This window comes from Arachis ipaensis, chromosome B07 (genome assembly GCF_000816755.2).
Source record: "Arachis ipaensis cultivar K30076 chromosome B07, Araip1.1, whole genome shotgun sequence".
Classification (NCBI taxonomy): Eukaryota; Viridiplantae; Streptophyta; class Magnoliopsida; order Fabales; family Fabaceae; genus Arachis; species Arachis ipaensis.
In genome coordinates, this window is record NC_029791.2 from 103,848,608 (window position 1) to 103,856,367 (window position 7,760).

Genomic DNA, 7,760 nt, shown 5'->3' on the forward strand with positions numbered 1-7,760 from the left:
ATGAGCTCTACATGCTCTAGAGATAGGACACGGCTCACTGTATGTGGTAAGACTGGATTCTTAGTAAAGACAACTCTTATGCCAGGTGAGAGGCCTTCAATTGGAACTTTCTTGTCCTTCCAGCCTTTAGGTACTTTCTTTTTAGTACTTTTGTGCTTAGAGTTTGTTGAGGGCTATCCAACACTAAACTTAGAATTGATGTGTGGGGGATCTACAGAGCTCTGCACAAAAAGAGAGGGTTGGCACACTAGGTATTGCACTGTTATCTCTCTTTTAGAGGGAGAATTGGGGTGAGGCATCTTGAATAAGATGTGATCCTCCCCTAACTTTAGGGTTAGTTCTCCCTTAACCACATCAATGACAGCATTAGCTATGGCTAGGAAAGGTCTTCCAAGGATGACATAGTCATCCTCATCCTTTCCTATGTCAATGACTATGAAGTTTGCAGGAATGTAGTGGTTTTCAATTTTAACCAAGACATCTTCCACTAAGCCATATGTGTAACACCCTAACTACCAAAGCTCACGCTTCCGACTGCGTGACTCTGATAGCTCGGACATTACGACGACACTTATACTATTTAATACTAAAATATGAGCCTGTTTAAATCTTTAAACCGCAAAGCCGCTCCAAAGATACTTTTGTTCGATAACGTACATCCATAGATACCATAAAACTTACAAAGACTCATAAAGGGTACATCCATATATATATATATATATATAACATTACAAGCAGTAACCAATACAATTCCTATCCCTCTTACAGAATATATCAAGAGAAAGGCGAGGGTACAACAAGTAATAATCTAAAGCAATACAGAGCATTTTAACAACTAAATAAACTTTTCGTGACTTCTGCGCCCATATCCTGAAAGGAGAAAAATGTAGGGGGGGTGAGAACATCATCCTTGAAAGGGTTCTCAGTAGAGGGTTTTTGAGAATTACTGTAATAGGATACGTGAAGATAAACCGTACCAGTGATTAATAACCGTCTTATGCCCCTTTTTAAAAACAAAGGTTTACAATAAAAGAGAAATCTGAAATCCTTTTCTGAAAGAGGAAATTGTTCATTTAAAACAATATTCAAAAGCATTTAAAAAGGTTTATCTATGCTGAACCAAATTAGCCTTTCACACATTTCCAAACCATAACCACAAAACCGAAACCAACCATCGGTCCATCTCAATTCAACCACGGCCCTAGGCCCAAACAATCCAACCAACAACCAATCATCACAATCCAACAGAGTCCCAGTTGCAATCACAGATAGGAAGTTCAAGCACAAACAAACAGTTACAGCAAGTAGAACAAGTAGCAGTTAATCTCAAGTAATCACATAGGCAAACAAAGTACAATATGCACACGCAAATAATGTCACATAGATGCATATGATGCATGCCTGTCCCTAGTGGCTGATGATATCATCTGTCGGTTATAGAGCCAACCCGACAAGTCCTGGTAGCTAGCCATTGGACTGTCCCTCTGTCGTGTCTCCCCAACTCGAGTTATACTCAATATAAACTTGATCATAATCATGATCCATATCCATCACCCTCACTGGTGAATATTTATGGGGGTGAGCTCATCCGGGGCTTTCACAGTGCCCGGCCACCCTGACGACATAGGGTCAAAAGAGCTTCGAGTCTCAACCTGGAGCACGTGGTGGCTAGCCACTGCTTTCTCCCACAGAAACTCTTATCTCCGATAGTGCAAGTGCAACATTCACATTTATAATTGATTCAGCATATACATGCATTCAATCTCATCCATGGATCAACATCCATCTCAGCCATCCGGCTCACGGTTTAGTCCAGAACCAGCCAATATTCATATCATACTCAGCCATTCCGGCTCACGGTTCAATCCAGAACCAACCAATATTTATAATCATACATAGCCATTCTGGCTCACAACAAAATAGCACTTCCACATTCAACATCATCAATTCATAAAATCAGCATTTAAGCCATAAATCACTTTTTTCCAAATCATTTCACTTTGAAATCAAGTTCCAACTCTTTTCAGCCTTGGCTTTAAAGATCTCATTTCTCAAATCATCTCAGGCTCATAAGCCACTTTTACTCAAGGTAAATTCCCCTTTTAAAACCATGCCACTCTCGGCATCCTCTTTTCAAAACTTCCATAACCATGGAAAGTTAAAGATTCATTTTGAAACATTCAAAATCATCCATCCAACAATGGGGTTTTATAACAAAGTTTCTCGGCAAGGTCCCAAGTCCTTAGGGGAGAATAGCATAACTCATTTCGCCAAATTCATTTAAAATCATTAAAACATTGGCTTTCCGATTTGAGTAATAAAATAGGATCTAAGCCAAACCGAGTCACGTAATCATTTACTTCTTTCAAGTCGTTTCCTTTACTTAGGCAAAACCAACTTCAACCCCCATGATAAATTCTAGAACGTTTCAACTATTCAAAATTATTTTAGTCTTGCAAGAATTCAGAGTTCAAAGAGTACTTAAAACCTTTCTCAAAACATTTCAAAATGAAACTTGTCAATAGACATTTAGGTTCTTTCAACATCATTGAAACTCCTCTAATTGAAACCCTCAAGTCAAATTCAAAGGCATTGCCCTTGTCACATTTAAAACAGCTTTAAAACATAAGTTTCATCTAAATAACTTTCTCCTGAAAAAGATACAATGCCTTTCTTAAGAAGCAAGACTAAATCACAATTCCCTCTTTAATAATTCATTTCAAAAGCATGAATCATCCTTTTCTTGATATTTCAACTAAAATAGTAGAAGCCTTCAGCTCATCATTTTTCCCAGACAACATTTCAATAAAGACTCAGATTTTATAGAAATTTCGGCAGCATCTCCCTTAAAACTTGGACTTTGCCACCCGGTCCGGGTTCCAACAAAGCCATTCCACAATCCTTTTCCAACAGCCCAAAATCCAAAATCAATTCAAAGGCAAGCCAAAATCCAACAAATTATCTCAATACCATATTTCAAGAAAACCGTTTCAAAAATCAAATAATTATTATCAGCCGAATAAACTCATTTCTAAAGTTTCAAAGAAACGGTTCAGTAACAATCATTCATCAAAAACCAAATCATTTAAAGCAAGCCAGGCTGAATTCAAGAGTGGATTCTATTTTTTCACATTCTCAATAAAATTAACTCAATTCAATTCTCAACGGATTAAACTCAATCTCAAAGCTTTAAAAGAATCAACTTGACAAGCATTTCGTTTCACAAAACCACACAACAATTCAACCAACAGACGTTCATAATCAACCAAGGCAAATCAAGCCATACATAAGGCCGATACAATCACCAAATACACATTCTCTCACATCAGTATCCATATGTAATAATTCCAATATATAAGAATATAGTTTTTGGAAAGCGCCCCTACCTCAAAACACAAATTCCATAATCCAAACGTCTCACAGAGTCCTTTCCGCCTCAACCCGAACTGACGGCCACCAAAACCTCAGCTCCTAGTCACGCTCGTAATAACCAAAGCAACACTAATCGCAACATATAATAATCAGGACTCGATCCCACGTTACCAAGACTCATATTCATTAACCAAACACAACAGAATACTAACGTGAGATCATTCGAAACATAATTTCTTACTGAAGTAACACAATGAGGCAGCTGCGATTTCGAACCGACCCGGCAACAGCTCCGGCGACGGCCAGAAGCTTCGGTGGATCAACTATAAAAATCGCGCAGCGTTAAAACCTTCTCGAATTCTAAAAGGGCAGAAACCTCAATTAAAACCCTTACCGGCAAACTTTTCCGGCGACGGCAGCAGGGTCTCAAGTGGCAGAAGCTCATCCCGGAGCTCCGGCGGCAATTCCGGAAGTCACAGAACCACTCCTGCCGACCAGAATCATAGAGATGCAGCTCCCTTCTCCGGCAGCGACACCTGCGGTGGTAGCTGGTGCAGAAGCTCACAACACAAGTAGCAATGGCGGCCTGAACCTCTTCTTTTCCTTCAGACCAGATCGGGCGGATCTCCAGTAGTGGCGGCACAGGGACGGCGCGGCAGTCTGAGGCGACGATGACAGCACACAGGTGTTTGGTGAAAGGTGCGGCGCTGAGGAGAGTGGGGAAGGCTAGGGTTTAGATAAATTAGGTTTAGGGGCAATATTGTAATTTCACATAAAATTGGGAATAATATAGTAATTGAAACCCAAATTAAATCCAACACTATTTGTACATAGAAAATACTATTTGCTCATCAACTTTACAAATTATTTTCAATAAAATGCCCAAATCTAAAAATTAGAAATAATATAATTAATTTCTCTAAATGCCCAAATCTAAAAATTAGAAATAATATAATTAATTTTTCTATTTTCCAAAATAGCAGTATTAATATTTAAAATATTAATTATTTAATCCAAATCATATAGAAATCCTTATTATTTTACAACTACCAACTTTATAATTTGAATATAGAAAATAATCCAATAATTGTAAAATTGGATAATAATCTCAATTTATTTCAAATTCAATAAATCAAAACTTGCTTTAATTTTCTTTAATAGAGAAATTTCTGAAATTAAAGTTACAGAAACACTGAATTTGAAATTAGCTAATGATAGCCCTTTTTCAAAGATTTTGGGTTTTACATTCTACGCACCTTATAAAAATTTTCGTCCTCGAAAATTGATACAAAACGAAGAAAATTTTATAACAGTTCACCCTTGAACATATTTAAGGAAGAAGCAAAATATCTCAACATATAAATATATATACAGTTTTTAAATACCTGGATGGTCATATACTTAAAGATACAAAGGTAGAAGTGTGATTGCAAAGCAAATGTTACAAGATAGGCTCAATGCACAAGGTCATATGATCTCAAAGCTTTACAAAAACTTGAGGTGCCAAAATAGGGTGCAAATCAAGATAGGCGTTCACAAAGCAAAGTGGTAATTAGTGTGGTAAAAGGCTGCAAAGCATGTTGGTATTTAAACAGCGGCATAATGTTCGCTGATAATTCTCGTTCCCACTTCAGAACTTCAATTTCCCAACTCCACCAATCATTTTACAACCTCATAGCCAATCATAAGCCTAACAACCGCAAACCCGTTCGCAAGGAATAGAACACCCACAACTCATAACGTTTTACACCTACCGCTTCACCTTCCATACACATATATCACGTCTTAAAGAACTAACGCATCGCGCTACTACGTCTACAAGTTGCACGTGATATCAGAATAATTCTCGAGTCTACTCAGAAGGATACAAGATTTAGAAAGGAGAGTCAAATGTCAAGGGTAGTACTCATAGATTTGAGAGAATGTATCCAATTCTAGATAAACAAGGATACTCAAGTAATGAAGTCTGCTAGACACAATTCCATTGACAACTTCAAAAATAACCCTTGGATCAAGAAAATTCAACAGGACAAATAAGAAGAAAGTCAACGCATTAGCTTGATACCAATTCAAGCTGTTCCAAAGAAGTATGAGATTTACTGAAAAGAATATCTCAAACCCAAGACAAAACTCACAGAACTTAAGAGCATGATTAAAAATACTTCCAAATACATTATTCTTAAAATAATCGAAAACTTGTAGAAAAATCACTTCGCAGTTTAAAAGAAAAGTTAAGCAACAAGCCTCCTTCAAGAGAAAAAGAAAAGCATAAACGTGGCTTTGCTTTTAATACGCTTTCATGTTGAAGTAGATCATGTAGAGTTTTAAAAACAAAATGCACCTAGATTTGGCTAAGAGCAAAAATATTTTCATCAAATATTTTAGAAAGTTAGTTGGGTGCACAATCTTAACCAAAAGTAGTCACAAAAAAAACTCGGAAGAGAAATCAAATGCTTGTTTAAAAATTCCCAAAGTTCATATTCAAACAAGCGTGTATAAAAATTATAGCAAGGACGAAAGAGAAAATTAAACTCTTTTTAGAAAGGAAATTCCGAGGTAAAAATTTGCTTACAATCTAGTAAGGAAATAAGTGGTGCGTTACAAACAAACCGGTTTCCATTAAACAAGGAAGCTTTTCAAAACTTCATTTAAAATAGTGCATGCCAACTTTAAATTAACTTTGTCAAAATTGAACAATAGTTTCAATCTAAATCAAGCAACAGAAAATAAATTCCGTTTAAAACTTCTTACAAGAGAATTCAAAACTTCTTTAAAAGGTTCAAAACAAGACTCCAAAAGTGTTCTTGAAATCACCATCTCAGAAGAACATTCAAGAAGTTTAAGATGTACTAAAAAGAAGTCAAGTCATGCAAGAAAGGATCTTAAACCAAGATAGCTCAAACAAGATCCACTAGGCATGAGACATCAAACAAGCTTTCAATTGATTCAAAAGAATACAAAAGTCATAGAAAAAGACAACTCAACCATTAGTAATTTCTCAAGGATAAATTTTTTGACTAAAAACTCTTTTAGAGATAATGAGAGGATAGACGATGCACGAAATTGAAACAAATCAAGCTGACTCACATAAGAGTGAGATTCACAAGAGAGGAAAAACCAAGATCAATGGAAATGTTCACAAAATATGAAAGATTAGTTAAAAACAAAGTCAAGTATGACATTCATAGAGATGGAAGATTTAATAGAGAATTTAGTCCGTTCATAGGAAGAAAGCTATGAGTCCAACACTTTCGAAAGAACAACAATGGCATAAACCATGTAGTATGCTAAATCAAACTCAAATCAAAATGAATTAAGTGAAGTTTACCAAACGAAACTCAATCTAAGTAAAAGAGAAAAATTCTTTCTTTCCGGAATTTTGAAAAATACCCAAATACATAATCAAATGAAGATGTGCATTGGAACCATAGTAAAATTACTAGAAAGTCAAATTGTAGTTAAAAACAAGTGTAATTTTGTAAACTAGTAAAAGCACAGACGAGGTATTCGAAATAAATAGTTGTTAAACTGTATAAGAAATCTTCAAAGTTCATATATAGATAAGTATGTATCTAATCAACAGCAATTTTTATAAAATCTCAAAATTGGCTGTGATCACCGTTAAATAAGAGAAAAAACTGAATCAACAATTTCTCTAAGAGTGGAGTCAGAATCCAGAGTAAAATGCACAGTGCATTAGGACAAGTTCAAAGCCATATCAAAGGATACATTAATCAAGAGGAACTTCAAACATAGAAAGATAGATACAACAAGGATTTCAAACAAGCATATGCACTTAAGATCAAACAAGAATGCATATGAATAGAGGAATAGAGTTGGAAAATCAAACTACTTCTCAAGAGGATTAGCAAACAAGAACTTCATGTTAGGATATGAAAGAATAGGTCAATTCAAACAGAATTCAAGGCACAACTGAATAGCCTCAAGAAATAGTTTCTAACGTTCCCAAAACCCGCGATTCGCCTTACTCAAAACTCGTATATCATCTATGATAACCCATTAGTGCTCTCATATACATAATTCACTAGTATTAAGTCGGCCAAACTTAATACCAAGAATTATGCAATGCAAGACTAACGACGTCAATCAATAGATCGTCATGTGCATAAAGCTCTAATTCTCATCATTCGACAAGACCTATTACATGACAAATACTCAGAGTATGCAACTAAAGCATAGTCGGTCCATTCCTCAGGCTCTACAGGAAGGACTGCTCTGATACCATAATGTAACACCCTAACTACCAAAGCTCACGCTTCCGGTTGCGTGACTCTGATAGCTCGGAAATTACGACGACACTTATACTATTTAATACTAAAATATGAGCCTGTTTAAAACTTTAAACCGCAAAGCCGCTCCAAAAATAC

At 36.0% G+C, this 7,760-nt stretch overlaps 1 long non-coding RNA gene across 1 annotated transcript in view; it reads left to right on the forward strand.

Moving 5' to 3' along the window:
- The window catches only part of LOC110264697, a 7,258-nt gene continuing 2,930 nt past the window's right edge, over positions 3,433–7,760 (forward strand). The window contains exons 1-2 of the long non-coding RNA XR_002350868.1: positions 3,433–3,474; positions 5,411–5,416. This is a non-coding gene — a long non-coding RNA (uncharacterized LOC110264697). The remainder of the gene's footprint in view (positions 3,475–5,410; positions 5,417–7,760) is intronic.